The sequence below is a fragment of the Podarcis liolepis genome (assembly GCF_965112155.1).
Source record: "Podarcis liolepis genome assembly, chromosome: 16".
NCBI lineage: Eukaryota > Metazoa > Chordata > Lepidosauria > Squamata > Lacertidae > Podarcis > Podarcis liolepis.
In genome coordinates, this window is record NC_139567.1 from 1,624,307 (window position 1) to 1,644,234 (window position 19,928).

General features: G+C 48.4%; 1 protein-coding gene and 1 long non-coding RNA gene across 2 annotated transcripts in view; both read right to left on the minus strand.

The window, feature by feature from the left end:
- PHYHIP (phytanoyl-CoA 2-hydroxylase interacting protein) overlaps positions 1 to 6,314 on the minus strand; it is a 55,741-nt gene extending 49,427 nt beyond the window's left edge. Inside the window, exon 1 of the mRNA XM_083480722.1 lies at positions 6,240 to 6,314. The gene's annotated coding sequence lies outside the window, so the exon portion shown is untranslated. The remainder of the gene's footprint in view (positions 1 to 6,239) is intronic.
- Positions 1 to 19,928, minus strand: part of LOC310695834 — a 205,193-nt gene that overhangs the window by 71,283 nt on the left and 113,982 nt on the right. The window lies entirely within an intron of this gene.

Consider the following 19,928-nt stretch of genomic DNA (forward strand, 5'->3'; position numbering starts at 1 on the left):
AACTCCTTGGTTCCCCCACTCATGTCCCTGGAGTGTTTCCCACAGCACCGCCCTTCTGACATTCCAGACCTTCCCTTTAGACGTGCCTGCACAGCCTCCCCAAGAAAAAGCTCCCTCTCCCGTTTGCAGAGCTGAAGCAGAGGAGTCAGAGGAAGAGGCCAAAGAGGTGAGGGCCTGACGGCCACCAAAGGGAGCAGTGAAGGGCCTTTCCAGTAATATGGACCACCCATCTACAGGAAAGCAATCACCTGAGCCAGGATAACGGTCAGGTCAAAATGTTCCTGTCAGGAAACAGCAGCAACAAAAAGGTTCAGTATGCAACCCCCCAGGCAAGCTCACATGGCCTCATGCTTCTCCTCCACTCACATGTTCGCAAGCACCGCCACGTGGATATGCACCCACTCACAGCAATCCAACTCCTTCACATCCCTGCAGATAACGACTCAAAACCATACATGCACATTTCCGCCAGGTTCTTTCTCAGATGCACATGCAAAGACACCTGAATCTCCCCCAGCTTCTACCATGGAGGCTACCAGGTTTGCTCCCTTCCAGAAAGATGCCAGCCTTTCCCCAGCCTGGCGCCCCCCCCCCCCAGATAATTTGGTCTATGGCTGGCTGTAGGCAGGTTTGGGGAAGCTGCTGATTGCTAAAATTCTCCAATCTTAAATGCAATACAGTATGTGGAAGTAAATCCCTCTTCTTTGGCCTGAGAGCCACATCCCCTTGTGTGCAACTTTAAGGGGCTGCATGCCAGAGGCAAATGTGTGTGGACCAATGGATGTGCCTCTTCCTTTGCGCAATGTACCCATTCCAGTGACACAAACGTCAGAGGCCTCTAAGCATCCAATCTGTCGGTCCTCCATCGAGGCAGGCAAATGGCATGCTTAGCAGCTCCAGGATACAGTCCAGCCAAGCAAGAATCACTTGGGGAGTGCAAAGCACAGCTCGGCAGAGGCTGGGCATGGGAGGAGACGCGAGGTTCTACATGCCTGGCATGGACAATTCTGTCCTGAGCAGGGTGGCCAATGCTCTGACTTTGCGCAAGGCAGCTTCTTATGAGAGATGGACACATGTCCAGGTGCACACTCCAAATCTCGCAGAGACCACCTCACAACTGGCTGCGTGCTTATTTCTTGTTTCAGTGCAGAAAGTGGAACTTGAGCGTTCTTACCACACATTTAAAGACCACACAGTGTCCTGGGGAAATGATTAGGGATTTGAACCTGGGTCACTGTGATGAACTTCTCCACTTGTGAGTCCCAGCACAGCTATCCAGAGGCCTGCTGCCTTCAGTACAGTAGTCCCTTGTTCAATATGTGTGCAACTGTGTACACACACAACGCGCCAAACCCAGAAGTGACCCAGGAACGTCATAAACACATCACAGAAGCATCACCCAAAGGGTGGGGCATGGGCAGTGCCAAACAGTGTTTGCAGGCTAATTTTCACAGGGTTTCAATTATATATGATTTCACTGACGTGTACTGTGCCTCAGAACGTAACACCTGTGTAAAAGGGGGGTCTGCCTGTACTGGACATAGTACACAGCCGTTGTGGCAAGCAGTCACTGGTAATCTCACATTTCATGGATTTGTCTAATTCCCCTTTAAAGTCACTAAATTTGGTGCCCATCACCTCCCCCTGCTTTAAAAGGGGATTTGAAAATATATCTATCCGTATTCTGCAAATAAAAATAAATATTGTGATACTCTACTCCCCTATTCTACACTGAAATGTTTAAATGTTTCTGTCCTTGAATCTTCCTGCCACATTTGCCATCCTCTCCTGCCGGACCCTTTGACACCCAGTGGGTTCGAGTGTTGAATTAGGACCGAGGAAAACAGGGTTTAAATAATCACGCAGCCACGAAGCTCCCGGTGTGACTCCAGGCCACTCCCTGTGTCTCAAGCCGAAACTACCTCACAGGGTTGTTGTGAGGATGAAATGAGGAGGCGGAAGAGCCATTTAGGCCCCCTTGAGCCCCTTGGGAGGAAAGGTGAGGCATTAATCCAAGAAAGAAAGAAATCAGCCTCCTCTGTCCCACTATTCAGCTGCCTTGGGCTTTAGTTTTGTGAGACGCAAAGAAAAACTTCTCTCTGCCCACTTCCTGTTTCCTTCCTTTTACCGGCAGCTAAAACTTAGTAGACACTATTATTATTGTAGTAGTTGTTGTTCAATTTCTTACACATCCTTCACCAAAAGGTCCCATGAAGGGTTACAGCAATTTAAAATATAATATTAGAATCAGCTTAAAAGAAATAAAATCAAAAAAATTAGTGAGTGGGGAATATGCTTCAGGTTCTGTGTGATGATTCCTCAAAAGCACCTGTATGTCTTTTAGGCCACCATCTGAGTGCCTATTGTTGTGAAAAAATATATCTGCTTATGTATCAGAGTTAAAAGGCATAGGCACAAAACTCTCCCCCCCAAAAAAAAAAATATTACTAGGATAATTATACCAACCCACACAGATCTCAGAGCCAAATTATAATTTTTTCACACCATTAGGCCTTGCCTATATGATTTTTGTTTTAAAATTAGCCAGCGCTGGAGGCAGGTCAGACTGGGAATGTGATGCAACAGCTTTAACTCTTTACTCCGCCCTGGTGCCAGTTAGATTCAGCTCCTTTTCTATTCACACTGTAAGGAAAACTCCTGCCAGCCCTGACTGCAGCTTCCCTCTCACTGCAAATAAATACTGAGGAGGCCTTGGTTCCCACTGGGACCACAGCAGGGGCAAAGGCTTAGACTCCCCACACCCTGGTCCCAATCCAGCTTGGGGGGTCCCTCTACACCAACTGCTTGTTAAACAAAAATCAGCTGCGCAAGCTCAAGCGATGTACCAAGGGGCTACCAGATATCATGGTTGTGCGCTACTTGCACCACTGGGCGTCAGGCGCTTATAGGAAGCCTGCAAGCAGGAAAGCAGCACGCTGGAGGCCCCCCACCCCACCCGGTATTCCCTGACTCCTCAAAGAGCAGGCTGTGGGGCGAGATGTGCCTTTGGCCTGATCCAGCAGGGCTGTTCTTAAGATCTTATGACAAATGTCACCTCTACTCTGGCCCTCGGATGGTGACCAACACCCTCTCAGCATGTGACCAACATGCTGGCTCTGCAAATACCCCTCTGCACACTCAGATCCACACACCCATACCCCTTATTATGAAATACAGGGTAATGAGTTTGTGGGTGCCAGACTGATCCTGAGCCCCTGGACCCAGCAAGGTTAAAATATCAGCCAGGCTAGTTTTCTGTGTTTTTGCCTGAGTGATGGGCCATTATGGGAGAGCAACAGAAAGGTAATGGGCCATTAAGAGAGCAAAGGAGAGGAGACCCTGTGCCAGATGACAACTGAGTTGGGCCCCTCCTCCAGCTCTTAGATAGCTAGAAGGACAAAGCCAGAGTTGCAGTTGAGCTTCTCTGTAAAGTCAGAGAGGCAGAGCACAATGTTTGATTTATGTTAGAATCCAAGGCTGAGTCTATGGAAGAAATAAGCCCTTTTGGGGATGTTAAAGCTCTGTACTCTCTCCATATAGGTTTGTATATATGTGTAACAGAACCATATATCATAAAGACACCACAGTCTCTGCTGTGCCTCATTTCCCAAAGGAAACACAAACCCTGGATGAGTGATGGAACCCCTGGAATCTTGCACTGCCTGCAGCAATAGCTTTGTGCCCATATTCAATGTGTACTTGAATGCTCTACAATGTCCACGTACCCATTAAGAACCTTGCACGCCCATCCACTACTCCCCGAGCAAAGTCATGCACATAAGGAGCCCTGCTTATGCTAATGTAAATGTCCATACTTTCACACCCACTCATGATAACGCACTTGCAAATATGTCGGCACACATATTTCACAGTCTCAAGCAGACACTTTCTCTCTTGGTTGATCACGTAACTTCCTCATAGTTCTGCACACTTATGAATTCCCATAATTATGTGCAAGTCATGCACAACCCTGCATGTCCCCACAATACCATTTCATGTGTACTGTTACAGCTAGGCACACACATCAGAGTGACATAAGATCTTAATTAGCATTATTGTATCCACTTAAAGAAATAAAATCATTTAAGAATATAGTCATACCTCATTTTACATTTGCTTCATGTTACGTTTGTTCAGGTTGCGTCCCGCAGCGACCCAGAAGTACCGAAAAGGGTTACTTCTGAGTTTCACCGCTTGCGCATGCACACAAATGCTAAATTGCGCTTCGCACATGCGCACAGGCACCAAATTGCACCGCACACCTGCGCCGATATGGCGTTTCAGGTTGTGGGCTTTTCATGTTGCGAACGAGCCTCCAGAACGGATCACATTTGCAACCAGAGGTACCACTGTACATACAAGTTCCTTCTGACCTAAATGTTGAAATACTAAGCTTGAGTTTTTTTAATAAGGCAGATCGAAAAATATGAATAAATAAGATCCTAATTATTCTACATATGCCTTCATTCAAAATGCCCTTTTAAAATCACATCTTCCCTACACATAAACCCTTGATTTATTTTTTATATTTATATTCCAAGTTTCTTATATTCTACTCACCCCACACACATGCCTTTTCACTTTACAACAACCCTGTGAGGTAAGCGCAGCTGAATGAGACTGACCGAGCTTCATAACAGACTGGAGATTTGAACCCAGGTTTTTTTAATCCTAGTCCAACACTCCAACACCACACTGGCTCTACGTAGGAACACAAGAATCTGCCTTACACCAAATCACATCACTGATCCAATGGGCAGCAGCTCTCTGGGTTTTCAGACAGAGATATTTCCCAGTCCTCCCTGGAGATGTCAGGAATTAAACTTGGGACTTATTGCTGTTTGTGCTGCCTCTAAACCTCTTCCCTACTTCTAAAATCTGTTCCCACAAGTACTCAGGTGGATAGTTATAAAACACTTAAGCCAGGATGTAATGCACACTCATCTGACTGTGCATGGAATAAGTTGACTTCACATTTTCACTGCGACACACATTTTGCCTATGCATGCAAGTGGTGTGTACTCATGCTCTCCGACACCTTGTCTAGAGCCCCAGACTTGTGCGTGCACATACAATCCCTTGAATCTGCATATACCAAAAACCCATCTGAAACACAGACCGGCTCACAAAGCCAGGCAAGCACCAGCAGGCTCCATCCGTGTGGCCTCTGTGCCCCCCAGCCCCGCACTTTTTATTTTCCCTAAGCCCTCTGCTTTATTATTCTTGCAACATCATCTGCTCCTTGTTTGCAAGAACCTAGCTGAAGTTCTTGGTGGTTTCCCCATGTTTGGCGGAGCTGTGGGAGTGAAGGAAGGTCATCCCCTTCGGGACAGTGAAATTCAGTCTGACAGGTCCAGTTGCCTTCATTAAGTAGATTCCAAAGTGAGGAGGAATCGGTTGACAGGATCTGTGTCCTGCCTATCTGGTCTCATTGTTTGGACCAAGTTCCTGCTGCCTGTCCCACAATATATGGGTTTGTTTTTGAGGGGGGAGCTCTGTGCTGAAGCAGTGTGTCACTCCTACAGCATTTCCCACCCCGAGATCCATTAATTCTCCAGAGCAAACATCCCCCCCCCCAACGCCATCAGCAAAGTCCTGCTGCCTGGAGGTGCCTTTGGCCTTTACCATGCGGCTTGGCGAAATGTGTCCCCTGAGAAGATGAAGTGAGTTGCTTGAGGCTTTGACGGGAGTCCCTGTCAGAGAAGCATCATAAAACTGCAGAGTTGGAAGGGACCCTGAGGCTCATCTAGTCGAACCCCCTGCAATGCAGGAATCTTTTGCCCAAGGTGGTGCTTGAACCCCAAACCCTCAGATTAGGAGTCTCCTGCTCTACCCACTGAGCTATGTCCCTCCGCTCTCCCCTCCTACACTGCTGGCCTTTGGATTACTGGACTGTAATCTCTTTGGGGCAGGGAGCTTGACTTGCTCTTCATTTCTGTTTGTTACAGGGATGTCCTGCCTTTCCTCTCCGCCGCTCCGAGGGGCTGACGGACAGTTTGCCTGCCTGCCTGCCTGCCCGAGAAACCTTTCCGGAGAGGCAGCGTGGGAGCCAGGCGGGAACCTGCGCCTCGCCGGCTCTGCTCTCCCCGGGTTGCTTAGCCGACTTGCTCAGGTTGCTGCAGGGGGGAAAGGCGGGCAAGAAACGGAATAAGCGGAATAGGCAGAAAAGGAAGGGCGCCTCGCTTGCGCGACTCCTTCCCTTCCGCGCCTCGGCTTCCCCCGGAGGATCGCCGTCCTACCTGGCTCCGCAGGAGACCCCGGACCTCTGGGAAGTTAGCGTGGCGGCGGCTGCGCGGGGAGCCCGAGAGGACGGGAGCGAGCCTGCCCCAAAGCGCCTTCCCCGGCAGGAACTCGGCGGGATCCCGCAGCTGCTGCCCGGAAGGCAGGAGCAGGGAGGCGCGCGGAGAGCGCGAGAGCGCAGCCCGATCCGGCGACTCCAGCAGGCGCCGCGCAGAGCGAGCCAGGACTCCGAGGCTCCGCAGCCGGCGAGGGAGGCAGGCAGGCAAGGCGCCCCCGGAGCCCGGCTCCTCTCGGCCAATCAGCTCTCAGCCTGCGCAGCATCCTGGGCTGCAGCCAATGACTGCGCCGAGAGGGGGAGGGAGGGAGCGCGCAAGGCAGCGCGCAGCTCCGCAGTCTCTCTGCGCCGGAGCGCACGGAGGGAGGCGAGCCAGAGGCGCCCAGGGACTCTTCGCATCACAATCCGCTCTCCCCCCAATAAAATATGGGGGGGGGGTCCCCAAAGCGGACGGCATTGTTCGCCGCCTCTTGTGATCGATTATGCGGGGCGAGGTTTATTTTGTATAAATAATTCTGCAGCGCATCGTCCAGAGCAGCGTTCTCCAACTTGCTGCTCTCCATTGGACTACAACTCCCATCAGCTTCACCCTCAACATCTGGAGTGCACCAGACTGGTGAAGGCAGGTCTAGAGCAGACATATGGTCTACATCCAATGCAGAACTGAGCCCCACTGAAATCAATCGATTTAAATGCACCTATAACCAGTGGCGTAGCGTGGGTTGTCAGCACCCGGGGCAAGGCAAGTAATTTGCGCCCCCTAACCCGTGGATTTTAGCACTCGAGTGCGAGCGCGCCCTCGGATTTTTCCGGTAACACTTGACTTTATAGAATCATAGAATCGTAGAGTCGGAAGGGACCCGATGGTCATCTAGTCCAACCCCCTGTGGTGATGATGATGATGATGATGATACATTTTATTTATACCCCGCCCTCCCCAGCCAGAGACGGGCTCAGGGCGGCTAACACCGGTAAAATTACAATAGAAACATAATGGGGGAAGGGACCAATTTAAAATACAGGTTAAAATGCAATTTGAAAAGCAGCCTCATTTTAAAAGTAGCCCACAAATCAAAACTGTAAGGGGAGGGAAGACATAAGGGTCCCACTGAGTCCAAACCAAAGGCCAGGTGGAACAGCTCTGTCTTGCAGGCCCTGAGGAAAGATGCAGGACCACGCAGCTGTCCCATGCGGGGATCGAACCTACAACCTTGACATCCCTATTTTCATAGGGTTCGGGTTTCCGAGTGGCTAGGGAAACCAAGCTGGATGGGGAGGGGAAGCCACAAACATGAGTCTGACCAAACTGCGGGAAGCAGTGGAAGACAGGAGTGCCTGGCGTGCTCTGGTCCAGGGGGTCACGAAGAGTCAGACACGACTAAATGACTAAACAACAACAACAACAACAACAACAACAACAACAACAACAATAATGTATGAAGTTACATTGAAAGACCTACATTGGCTCCCTGTACGTTTCTGAGCACAATTCAAAGTGTTGGTGTTGACCTTTAAAGCCCTAAACGGCCTCGGCCCAGTAGACCTGAAGGAGCGTCTCCACCCCCATCGTTCAGCCTGGACACTGAGGTCCAGCGCCGAGGGCCTTCTGGCGGTTCCCTCCCTGCAAGAAGTGAGGTTACAGGGAACCAGGCAGAGGGCCTTCTCGGTAGTGGCACCTGCCCCGTGGAATGCCCTTCCACCAGATGTCAAAGAGAAGAACAACTACCAGACTTTTAGAAGACATCCGAAGGCAGCCCTGTTTAGGGAAGCTTTTAATGTTTGACGTATTAATATTTTTTTGGAAGCCGCCCAGAGTGGCTGGGGAAGCCCAGCCAGATGGGCAGGGTATAAATAATTTATTTTTATTTTTATTAGACACCCCCCAAGCCAAAGAGATAAGTAACTCTACAACTTCAGAAGTCATCTGAAGGGAAGTTTTTTTAAATGTTTCATGTTTTATTATATTTTTATCCAAGGTGACTGGGGCAGCCCAGTCAGATGGGAAGGGTATAAATAATAAAATTATTACTATTATTATTATTATGGAATAGGGCGTCTCAATTTTCTTTGATGAAATGTTGCAAGGTATTCCGATTAATGCTTTTTATAGGATATTGGACACGGTGCGAGTTTATGGCTGCCAAGTATTGGCCTGAAAGGAAGCGCAGCCGGCGTCAGGGAACTGCTGGAGGATGGAGCTTGCAAGTGTTAGAATGCAAAACGCGGACAGGTTCAGGCACGCAAGAAGGTGGGGGAAAGGGGAGCCCGGATGGCTCAGTTTAAGAGCACGGCGCTGATAAGGCCAAGGTTGCAGGTTCGATCCCTTGTAGGGGGGCAGCGGCGTATTACTGCATTGCAGCGGGTGGGACTAGATGACCCTCGGCTCCCTTCCAGCTCGACAGATTCTATGAAAGCGCATGGAGCGCGGAAGTTGCATTGCAAGTAGTACGCAGGGGGGTGCAAGGGTTGCAGAGGGGGGGGAGGGAGGGGGGAACTGGCCCTCCGCTGGACAACTGACCCGGCCCAGGGAAGCAGGAAGTTGCAATCCAAAGTTGCAGAAGCGCCCTGCTCCGAGGAGGCGACGAGGTGAGGCTTTTGTGAGGTAGGGAGAGGAAAGACTGGGGAGGGAACCCAAGGAGGATTTGCACGAGAGGAAATGAAGGGGAAACGCGCCTCCCACGCGGAGCACTTTTCCCCGGGAAATGCACGGGGTGGGGTCGTGGCTGATCCGTGCTGCGCGCTCGCGTCGTGCGGCCCAAAGTGCTGCAGGATCGCCAATGCAAGACCCCCTTTTAAAACCTCCCCCTCCCCCAGTTCTGGAAAAAAAAGGGGGAAGGGGATGGCGTTGGGGTGCGGAGGCTGCCCGTGCCCGGCCAGGCGTCGGTGGCGGCGTCAGTGCTGCTGCAGCGGCTGCTCCTGCGAGCAGTGAGTGGAGCGCAGCGGCGGCGGGGGGCGCGCGTGCTAGGGCGCAAGGCTGGCGGTGGCGGGGAGCCCGGCCGAGGAAGGAACTTGTCCCTTCCCTCTGGACTCGCGCCCCCCGCAGATGTTGCGCCCGGTGCGGCTGGCACCCCTGGCACCCCCCACGCTACGCCACTGGGTGGGGGGCAGGGGTGCCAACTTGAATTAAACGTGGAGGGGGGGGAGAGCAGGAAAGTCCTGCTCCACATAACCGATCACAAGATGCAGCGCATGTACGCCATTTGAATGGCAATGCTCATCAACTTTGGGAGAGCCTCGCCACCTCAAATATGTTATGGGGGCGCAACAGGACTTCGGCCCCTAGAAGTTGGCTCCTTTGGTGGTGGGTGTGGAGAGCAGGAGCTGCGGAGGCGCTTGCCAAGCTGGGCTTGTCTAGCTTTCCGTTGGAAGCCGGCCTCCCCAGCCGTGTTTTCATCACGGGGCGTTGTCAGCTTCTGCCCGCAGAGCCCGGAGGACGTCAGCATCCCACTAGCCGAAACGGAAAGCAAGGGAAGCTGGCCACGCTTTTTTCTGTTAAAAATAAACAAAAATAAAACGATTTTTACTTGGTGCTAAACTAGCAAGGAGCCCGAGAGAGATCTCTGGTCGCCTGAGGTTCAGCCTTCTTCACGGGAGACCTTACCTCGCCCGGGCTCCCCAAACCACACTGTCTCCTTGCGCAGATCCGAAGGGGGACGCTGAAGGATCGCCAAGCCCTCTCGACTGCAACGTGAAGAAATCATTCCCCGCCTCCTCCCCACCTGCTCCCTCGCCAGCCAGCCAGCCGCGCGCCCTAGCCGGAGAGCCCCGGCCGTCCCCGTCGCGCAATCGGCTGGATCTCCCTTCAGCAGGCCGTGCTCACAACTCGGCCCAGGGACCCCCCAGCAGTGGATCTCCGGCCCAGCTGAAAAATCCGGCAACAAGCCCTCTCCTCCCCAATCGCTCCGCCGAAATACGCTCCAAAACCCCCCAGATAGGCCGCCGGCCGCCAAGTCTCGTGGCGCCCTGAGCGAGGGTCTCTCCCCAACACCGCCACCTCGAACTGCGTTCTCCCGGCTACCTGAGTGAACCAGCGGCAGGACCCCGGTATGGGCCCCCCCAATATTTTTTATAAGTCGGCGCCCCTGAAGCACTTGTCTTGCAGAAAGCACGCACCAGAGCCTCTGAATACATTGTTATGCAAGGTCAGAAGTCTGTTCCCACGATCTTAATCTGTTTGCAGCTGCGAAGCTCCCCAGTTCAAATTTAATAACAGTTTCACAAGCTCCCTCTAGGAGAAGAATTTCTATTTGTATCAATCTCTTTTCTTTTTCTTTTTTTTTAACAGCAGATCTAACAACAAAGTTTCCTTTTTCAGATATTTTGTCAATATTTGTTCCTTTAAAATGCGAAAGAGAACAATGGAATCACTATGTTTCTCTTCTTTTAACTGTCTGTCAAAAACATTTGTCTATAGTCAACAAACTTCCCAAAAACGTCTGTCCTGACACCCCGCTCCCAGGTTCAAGATGGTGGAAAATTACTTTTCTTTACACTCTCTTCTGCAGGTTTAAACAATCCGGAAAAAATCCCCCCTCTTCTCCTGCTTCTGAAGGGGGTTCAGTAGTTTTAGATGATGAAAGTTGATCCTTTACAAACGATTTTCTAAACTCTAGTTTGCCATGTCTTTGCTTTAATCTATCTACAAGAAACGGAAGGCTGACTTCCTGTTTAGACCTTCCCGCTTCAGTGCCAAATTAAGAGGAATTTCTTAATCCAATTTTCCGTTCTACTCACAGATCGTTGTTTAAAGTCCAATTGTCCAAATTTAATCTGCTCACGGGTAGTTGTTTTTGTAGCCAAATTGTCCCAGGAAAAAGGTAGCGCTCTCCAGCAACGGCTGTGCGGCTTCTCTCCACGGAAGAAGCAGTTGACTCTCAGCACTGCGCCACTAGCCCCTCTTCGCTCCGGAGCCCGTAATTGGGTTCCTTTACGAATTGGGGGGGCGCGAAAGGTGCCCGCCAAGTCCCATGGTCACAGGCTTCATCCACCTGTGATTTTTTAAAGGGTCCCCGCTTCGCCGTAGCAGAACAGACCCGTTTTCCATGGAGCCAGTCCCTCCGGATCAGAGGGAATCCGCCATTACCGATGGCGCCACCCCGGAAGTCCCACACTTTGTTGTTGTTGTTGTTTAGTCGTTTAGTCATGTCCGACTCTTCATGACCCCATGCACCAGAGCATGCCAGGCACTCCTGTCTTCCACTGCCTCCTGCAGTTTGGTCAAACTCATGCTGGTAGCTTCGAGAACACTATCCAACCATCTCATCCTCTGTCATCCCCTTGTCCTTGTGCCCTCCATCTTTCCCAACATCAGGGTCTTTTCCAGGGAGTCTTCTCTTCTCATGAGTTGGCCAAACTATTGGAGTCTCAGCTTCAGGATCTGTACTTCCAGTGAGCACTCAGGGCTGATTTCCTTCAGAATGGATAGGTTTGATCTTCTTGCAGTCCATGGGACTCTCAAGAGTCTCCTCCAGCACCATAATTCAAAAGCATCAATTCTTCGGCGATCAGCCTTCTTTATGGTCCAGCTCTCACTTCCATACATCACTACTGGGAAAACCAGAGCTTGAAGTATACGGACCTTTGTTGGCAAGGTGATGTCTCTGCTTTTTAGGATGCTGTCTAGGTTTGTCATTGCTTTTCTCCCAAGAAGCAGGCGTCTTTTAATTTCGTGGCTGCTGTCACCATCTGCAGTGATCATGGAGCCCAAGAAAGTAAAATCTCTCACTGCCTCCATTTCTTCCCCTTCTATTTGCCAGGAGGAGATGGGACCAGTGGCCATGATCTTCGTTTTTTTGATGTTGAGCTTCAAACCATATTTTGCGCTCTCCTCTTTCACCCTCATTAAAAGGTTCTTTAATCCCTCCTCACTTTCTGCCATCAAGGTTGTGTCATCTGCATATCTGAGGTTGTTGATATTTCTTCCAGCAATCTTAATTCTGGCTTGGGATTCATCCAGCCCAGCCTTTCGCATGATGAATTCTGCATATAAGTTAAATAAGCAGGGAGACAATATACAGCCTTGTCGTACTCTTTTCCCAATTTTGAACCAATCAGTTGTTCCATATCTAGTTCTAACTGTAGCTTCTTGTCCCACATAGAGATTTCTCAGGAGACAGATGAGGTGATCAGGCACTCCCATTTCTTTAAGAACTTGCCATAGTTTGCTGTGGTCAACACAGTCAAAGGCTTTTGCATAGTCAATGAAGCAGAAGCAGATATATTTCTGGAACTCTCTAGCTTTTTCCATAATCCAGCGCATGTTTGCAATTTGGTCTCTGGTTCCTCTGCCTCTTCTAAATCCAGCTTGCACTTCTGGGAGTTCTCGGTCCACATACTGCTTGAGCCTGCCTTGTAGCATTTTAAGCATAACCTTGCTAGCTTGTGAAATGAGTGCAATTGTGTGGTAGTTGGAGCATTCTTTGGCACTGCCCTTCTTTGGGATTGGGATGTAGACTGATCTTCTCCAATCCTCTGGGCCCACACTTTACCCTCATTCAATTCTGATTTTCCTGATCTGCCGATAATGTGGTAAGGGGGCGGGAACTCAACATAAAACTGCATGTCACCCAACTCTGGGTATACTTGTGTGTCTACTGGTAACGGCATTAAGTGCATGGGGATGTTTTACTCAGTGCCATCTATTGCCTACTTCTGCTGGGGAGGCATGTTGAGTGTGGTATATTGGAAAACTTGTAGCTAAGACAAATGAATAAATTAGCTGCATACAAACACATGCCCACCATGGCCGGTAGGTTTCTGGAACACAGGGAAGGTGGGGAGGGGAGGGGACAAAACACACTGTGGGGATGCATCCTATCAAGTGCCACCCACTAGTGTGGACAGAAAACATTGAGATAGAATTCAGTTGTAAGCGCCCCGGGGTGCAAACAAACATGCACTCAAACAGAATCCTATTTGTGCAACCCATGGGCTCATTAACATTCTGGTGTGTACTCAGCCTAGGTATGTTAGAATTGTGTTGTCACAACCTGTTTCCAAATCCTCTTCATTCTTTTATGTGGCTGACTAGTAATTTTAATATTTCAGACTAGCCATTCCATATTTCTTAGTCATCTCAGATGATTGGAACACTCAAATGATGACACAGGAAATATGTGCCAGCAGTGTGACCCAGTGGTGATCACATCCATGCAAAGCTATGTTAACGAGACACAACAGGACCCACAGAGGTTGGGCATTCCTTCAACTCCTAATACTGTTGCAGATCTGGGGTAATGTACAAGGGCACCCATAACAGCTAAAGTTAATGAATGTTAGAAATTAATAAGTGATAATATTTGGGATACTGAAGGGAAAATTCAGGCTGCAGCAGTTCTCCTGAACTGTGCCAAACACAGACATTCTGGGACTAGCCTATGAAAACTAGCCTGACCAGGCTGGATGTATGCAAGCCATTATCAAACAATGGCCAGTTACCTACACATCAAAGAAGGATCCTTGGGTCTGTGCAAAACAGAGTTGCCATGGTCACCATGAGCAGAGAAAGGTTTAGGATTGGAAACAGGAGAGGAGGCAGGCTGTGCCCTCAGGGGGAAAGTGTCCTTTTACACAGAGGGATGGGCAAGGTGTTATGGGGACAAGGAGGGGGAGGTAGGCAGAACTCCATGTGGGGACTGAAGGGCAGAACCATCTTGGCACTGGCTGGAAGAGGCTGCCCTGAGAGACTGGGAGCCATGACCGACTGCTGCTTTGGACCCCAGCTTGCTGAAGCTAAGAGAGGGGCAATGAGAGACACTCTTGGGGTATAACAGTCTGCTCCCCCACCACTGAAGACTTTAGGTGTAAATATGTGTAAAATAAACCATATTTCTTAAAGACACTAGCCTCCACTGTGCCTTGAATTCCCAACAGAAACACAATCCTGGGTGAGCGCCTGGAACCCCCTGGAATTTTGCTATCGTTTGGCAGAGATTAGGAAGGCATGCAACCTTCATAACAATATGTTTCCACTATGATATTGAGGGATTTCCTTCAGGCTTCCAAGAATTCCTTGCACATTGCAAAAGACTGGGCACATGCAGAACACTGCATACGGTAGGTTGGGACTATTTGGCCACACTATCAACTGTTTGTAAAGTGGGAATGCACACGAGACCAGGATCCCAAGCTCTGCTGTTAGCAGTCAATATCCATTACAGAAATTAGAACAAAATAGTGTAAGAAGAGCCTCCTGGGTCTAGTCCAGCATCCTGTTCTCTCAGGTGACAATCAGATGCCTGTAAGAAACCTGCAAGAAGGATTTGAGCACAAGAGCACTCTCCCTTCCTGTAGTTTCCAGCAACTGCTACTCAGAGGCATTTCTGCCTCCAGCTATGGAGGCAGAGCGCAGTCATCACAGCTAGTAGACATCGACAGCCCTTTCCTCCTCCACGAATTTGTATAATCCTCTTTTAAAGCCACCCAAGGTGGTGGCCAACACTGCCTACTGCAGTGGCATAGCGTGGGTTGCCTGTGCCCAGAGCCACATGAAGAGGGTGGGTGGGAGGGAAACAGAAGCAGGACCCATGCTGGTTCAGTACTTCCTGGTTCACATGGAGAAGCCATTTTCAATGGAGCCCAGTGATGGAAGGGCACAGCTGTATTGCAGCAGCAGCAGGTGTTGAAATTTTGCACCCCTAACAATTTTGCACCTGGGGCAACCCCCCCTGTTACCCCCCCCAATGCTACGCCACTGGCCTACTGTGGGAGCAGATTCCATAGGTTAACTATGTGCTGCATGAAGAAGTCTTTTCTTTCTTTTGTCCTGAATCTTCCAACATTCATCTTCACATTGAATGAAATTTGCCATTTTACTGCCCATTCACTCAGCACAAGAAAGAATGTACTGGAAGAGACTAATAGTCTGTCTAAACCAACACCTTCTGTTTTCTGTGGTGGTTAACCTGATGTCTCCAGAAATCCCACAGGCAGGAAGTGAAGGAGGTAGCTCCCTCTTGATGTTGCCCCCCTCCGCAACTGGTGGTATTCATATTGCCCTTGAACATGGAGGGTGCATATAGACATCATGAGCAGTAGTCATTGAGCATTTAATTATCCAGAAATATCTCCAGCACCTTTTAAAGCAGGAGTAGCCAGCCCCCAGTCCTGCACCTGATCCATACACACCCACACACCAAGTAATTATAATATCTTGCCGGACCTCAACTTTGGCAAAATGAAAAAATACCGATGCAGTCCTGGGCAGAGACACTGTATTTAAAACTCTCCTCCTGTCCTGGCACTGCAATGGAAGTTTGAATCCACTGCAGTGATGCCATGAATGTGTCCCTGTGTGTGGTTTGTGTAGCATGTAGGGTGCCCACACCCACTTATGACAACACTCATGGCTAGTATAATGGAGAATGGTCAAAGCCAGGTGAGCATCAGCCTTGGACCTTGAAAGGGTCTGCCTAGCCCAAACTGAAGCTATGGAAGCGAGTGGTTATTGCCTGATCTTGTGGTAGCAATTACGAACTGTGTAAGGAAGTACCGTATTTTTTGCTCTATAACACGCACCCGACCATAACACGCACGTCGTTTTTAGAGGAGGAAAATCCGTAGGCATGCCACCCGTAGGCATTCCCTCCATAACACACACAGACATTTCCCCTTACTTTTTAGGAGGAAAAAATGAGTGTTGTGGTGCAAAAAATACGGTACTTCACTTTGCCTGTCCTGAGTCTCCTCTCCATCTGCCTCACGGCAGGACCCTGAGCTCTATTGTTATGAGAAAGGAATAAAAACATCTCCCTGTCCAGTTGATCCTCCGCTACTAATCTTCTCATTAAGAAATTTACAATAAGCTTCAGAGGAATTCCAGTGGCTAATATCTAAAAAAAAATGTGCTGACTCTTAGTCTTGTCTGGAAGGCATGCTCTCTTCCCTCCCCACACTGCAATTCCAAATTCATGGGTGTTGGTTGGAAGTTATGAGGTGACAGAAAGGCAATCTGCAAATATTTAGAAGCGTTCTTCTTTCGTAGTAGATTTGCATGATCCAGAGCTCTGGCACTAAAAAGAGGTTCCGAGGTTACACTACAATGATCTCTGCCAATTAGCAGAGCCAGGTCAGGAGCAGCCCAGACCCTGAGACCTAGGGGTGGCCCCTGGTGAGGGCACACAAATGGGCCCTGGAGACGGAAGTTAATTGGGAGAGGGGAGGGCAGGAAGGCAGACTACCCTATGCTATAATGTGCAGCCAGCTCCTGCTCGGCTGAATCTTGAAAGATACATGCACAGTCTTAGTATTTATTTTTTTAAGGTATTAAAGGCACTCTTGTTCATTTCAGTCAACCAATCATTTTATTTGTATGCTACTTTTCCAAAGTTAAAATAATGTTCAAGGCGACTTAAAACATATAAAAAAATTACGCAGCTACAAACATAACAAAAGTAGTCATGAACAATAAACAAAATGTCAAAAAGCACACAATCAAATTCAACATTACCACATAAATCATATGATCCAAAATTAATATACAAAAAATTAAAAGCAACAGCAGCCACACCGCCACACCTGGAGAGTCCAGCCCTCAACCTGCCACCAGGAAGGAGCCAGGGAAACCTGGAGACCTCTTGCCAGTAAATAATCCCTCATGCCTTCTGCATACAGATAGGTAGCCATGTGGTCTGCCATAGTCAAAATTAAAAAAAAAATCCTTCCAGTAGCACCTTAAAGACCAACCTTAAAGACCTTCTGCATAGTAGGATTTGGGGGAAGCAGACTGATTTTCTTTGCAGCAGCAGCAGAATGCTGTATCTTACTAAGTATGTTCTTAGTTTAAAGTCAGTTTACTGTCATCTAGTGGTAGAAAAATGTGTTGTGTCTCCTCCCTACAGTTAAAACAGTTCCATATTTGCAATTACTTGAACAGTTGGAAAATCTTGGATAAAATGAAAACAAACAAACGACACTTATTAACCTCCAGAGCAGGGGTCAGCAACCTTTTTCAGCAGGGGGCCGGTCCACCACCCCTCAGACCTTGTGGGGGGCCAGACTATATGGGGGGGGGGTGAACGAATTCCTATGCCCCACAAATAAACCAGAGATGCATTTTAAATAAAAGGACACATTCTACTCATGTAAAAACATGCTGATTCCCGGACCATCCGTGGGCTGGATTGAGAAGGCAAATGGGCCTTAGGCTGCCTACCCCTGCTCCAGAGGGAGTTAATGTATCTGGTTTCCAGAACTTTTTTCAGCACAGGAAACTCACAGGAACTCAGTTCTGGCACCTCTCAGGTGAGCACTATTGCCATAATAAGAGAACAAGGGAGGTGTTCATGATGAGTTCTGGCACCTCTTTTTCTAGAAAAAGAGCGCTGCTGGTTTCCGTTATGTAGCAATGAAGTTCATCTACCCCATAACTCTTTTTGTTGCATATGGAGTAGAGGCTGCTATTTATTTATGTACAACATTTATATCCTGCTTAGTCTAGATAGAATAAAATATAAATTTTACTAATACTACAGTTATCATCATCATTATTATTTTAAAGCTATACATAATGGCAACATAAACCAACCAACCAATGTAGAACTACAGAGCCTATCTATAAACATCCCAAACTGAACACCAACCATGTTTTGAGCAGATACCAGAAAGCAAAGAGAGAGAGATGGTGCCCTCTGTGTCAGGGGTGGGGAATTCCACAACTGAAGGGACACATCAGAAAATGACCTCTCTGGTTATTGCACAAATGGATAGCTCCTGCATGGATTACCTTGTCCGATATGTGCTTCCTTGGCCACATCAATCCACGGGACTGACACTTGTACAATTGTCACATAATGTTCATCTCACACCTGTAAGGAATCAAGCTTGTGACTTCCGGGTTAGTGCCACCGGCAATGGAGGGCTTCCTCTGATCTGGAGGAACCCGCTCCATGAAAATCAGGGTCTGGACCGCCATGGCGAGGCGGAGACCCATCAAAAACCACAGGCGGGAGAAGCCTGTGGACCTGGGATTCGGCTGGCACCTTTAGCGCCTCCCCTACTCGCGGGGAAACCTGGCTACGGGGATCCGGAGTGACGTGGGGTGAGCGGCGCGGTGCTTTGAATTGATTGCTCTTTTCACGGAGTGAAGTCGCATTGCTGTTGTCGGAGAGCGCTGACTTTTTTTCTGTGGACAATTGGACTCTAAACAAGTACCCATGAGTAGAACGGAAAATTGGATTACTAAACTTTGTAATTTGGCACCGGAGCGGGAAGGTCTAAACAGGAAGTCCGCCTTCCGCTTTTGTAAACAGCTTGAAGCAAAGACATCGCAAGCTAAAGTCTGGAAAGTCATCTGTAAAGGACTAAATTTCCATAGGTTAAAACTACAAACCCCCCTTGGAAGCAGGAGAAGAGGGGGGAATCTTAAATTGTTCAAGCCTGCAGGAGAGGGAGTAAAGAAAGATAAATTTCTATCGTCTTGAACCTGGGAACGGGCTGTCAAAGATAGACGTTTGGGGAAAGTTCATTGACTGTGAATAATAACGCATGTTGACAGATAGTTAAATAAGAGAAACATATTGACTCCAATGTTTCCTTTTGCACTAAAAAGGAACAAAGATTTGAAAAACGAAAGCAATTTTGTTGCTGGATCTGCTTGTAAAAGGATGGGTGCAAATAGAAATTGTTTCCTCTAGAGGGAGCTTTTGAATTGTTGTTGGAGTGGACATGGGGAACTCTACAGCTGTAGAGATTAGAGAGCGTGAGAAACAGGCTCTGACCTTGGATAAGAATGTTGACACAGGAAACCTTAGTGTCTGCTTTGTGCAGGACAAGTGCTTTGTTGGAGCAGCTTCATGCAAAGATGGATTTGATGACTACTGCAATTGATAATTTTGGTCAAACAGTGACCACTGATATAGAACCTGCTCAACAACTGACCCAGGAATCTGCCCTGACAGGGCAAGTTGTGGAGAAGACAAAGGAGGAGGTTGTTGTTGAACCTCAAGTAATACAAGTTGAGAGAGATGCGGCCCTGCAGGAGCATAAGCTGTCGTTTCTGAGGACTGAATCTGGAGTGAGGCAGACTTGGAGAGACGGAGTCCTGTCGGGACTGGAGATGGCAAGTTGGTCAGATCCTCCTATGCAGGGATGCTCTGACCTTTGGGATTTGGTTTTGGGCCAGGAGGAGATTGGAGTGGTCGAGGCACTCAACTTTGGAGGGGCATTGAAGTATGTTTTGGAATATTTTTTGGATTTTAGTGCTAACCATGGAGATCGACTCCTCAGAGACAAAGGAAGGAAATTAAGAACAAGACCAGCAGAAGACAAAGTAAAGTGCAGGTACAATTATGAAGAAGATCTGCAGAAGGGACATGGAAAAGAGTTAAGAGCCTCGGACATAAGATCACCAGGTTGATGGACTAGATGGAACAGATAGAAAGGACTGACAGAACCCGAGACCAGGAAGAAGATGGCAGAATGGTGGATAAAGATTGGTAGAAAGTTTAAAAATTCATTTAGAGAAATATTGCAAAATGAACGACTGTTAGGAAAATCTTGGAATGAAACTATTAGGCTTTAGTAGAAATGTTATAAGGAGTTATGTATAAATATGTTTTTAAGTTCTAGGGTTTTTATGGTAAGATAAGGCTAAAATAAATTAAGACAACTAAAGGACAGAATACAGTGAAAGATG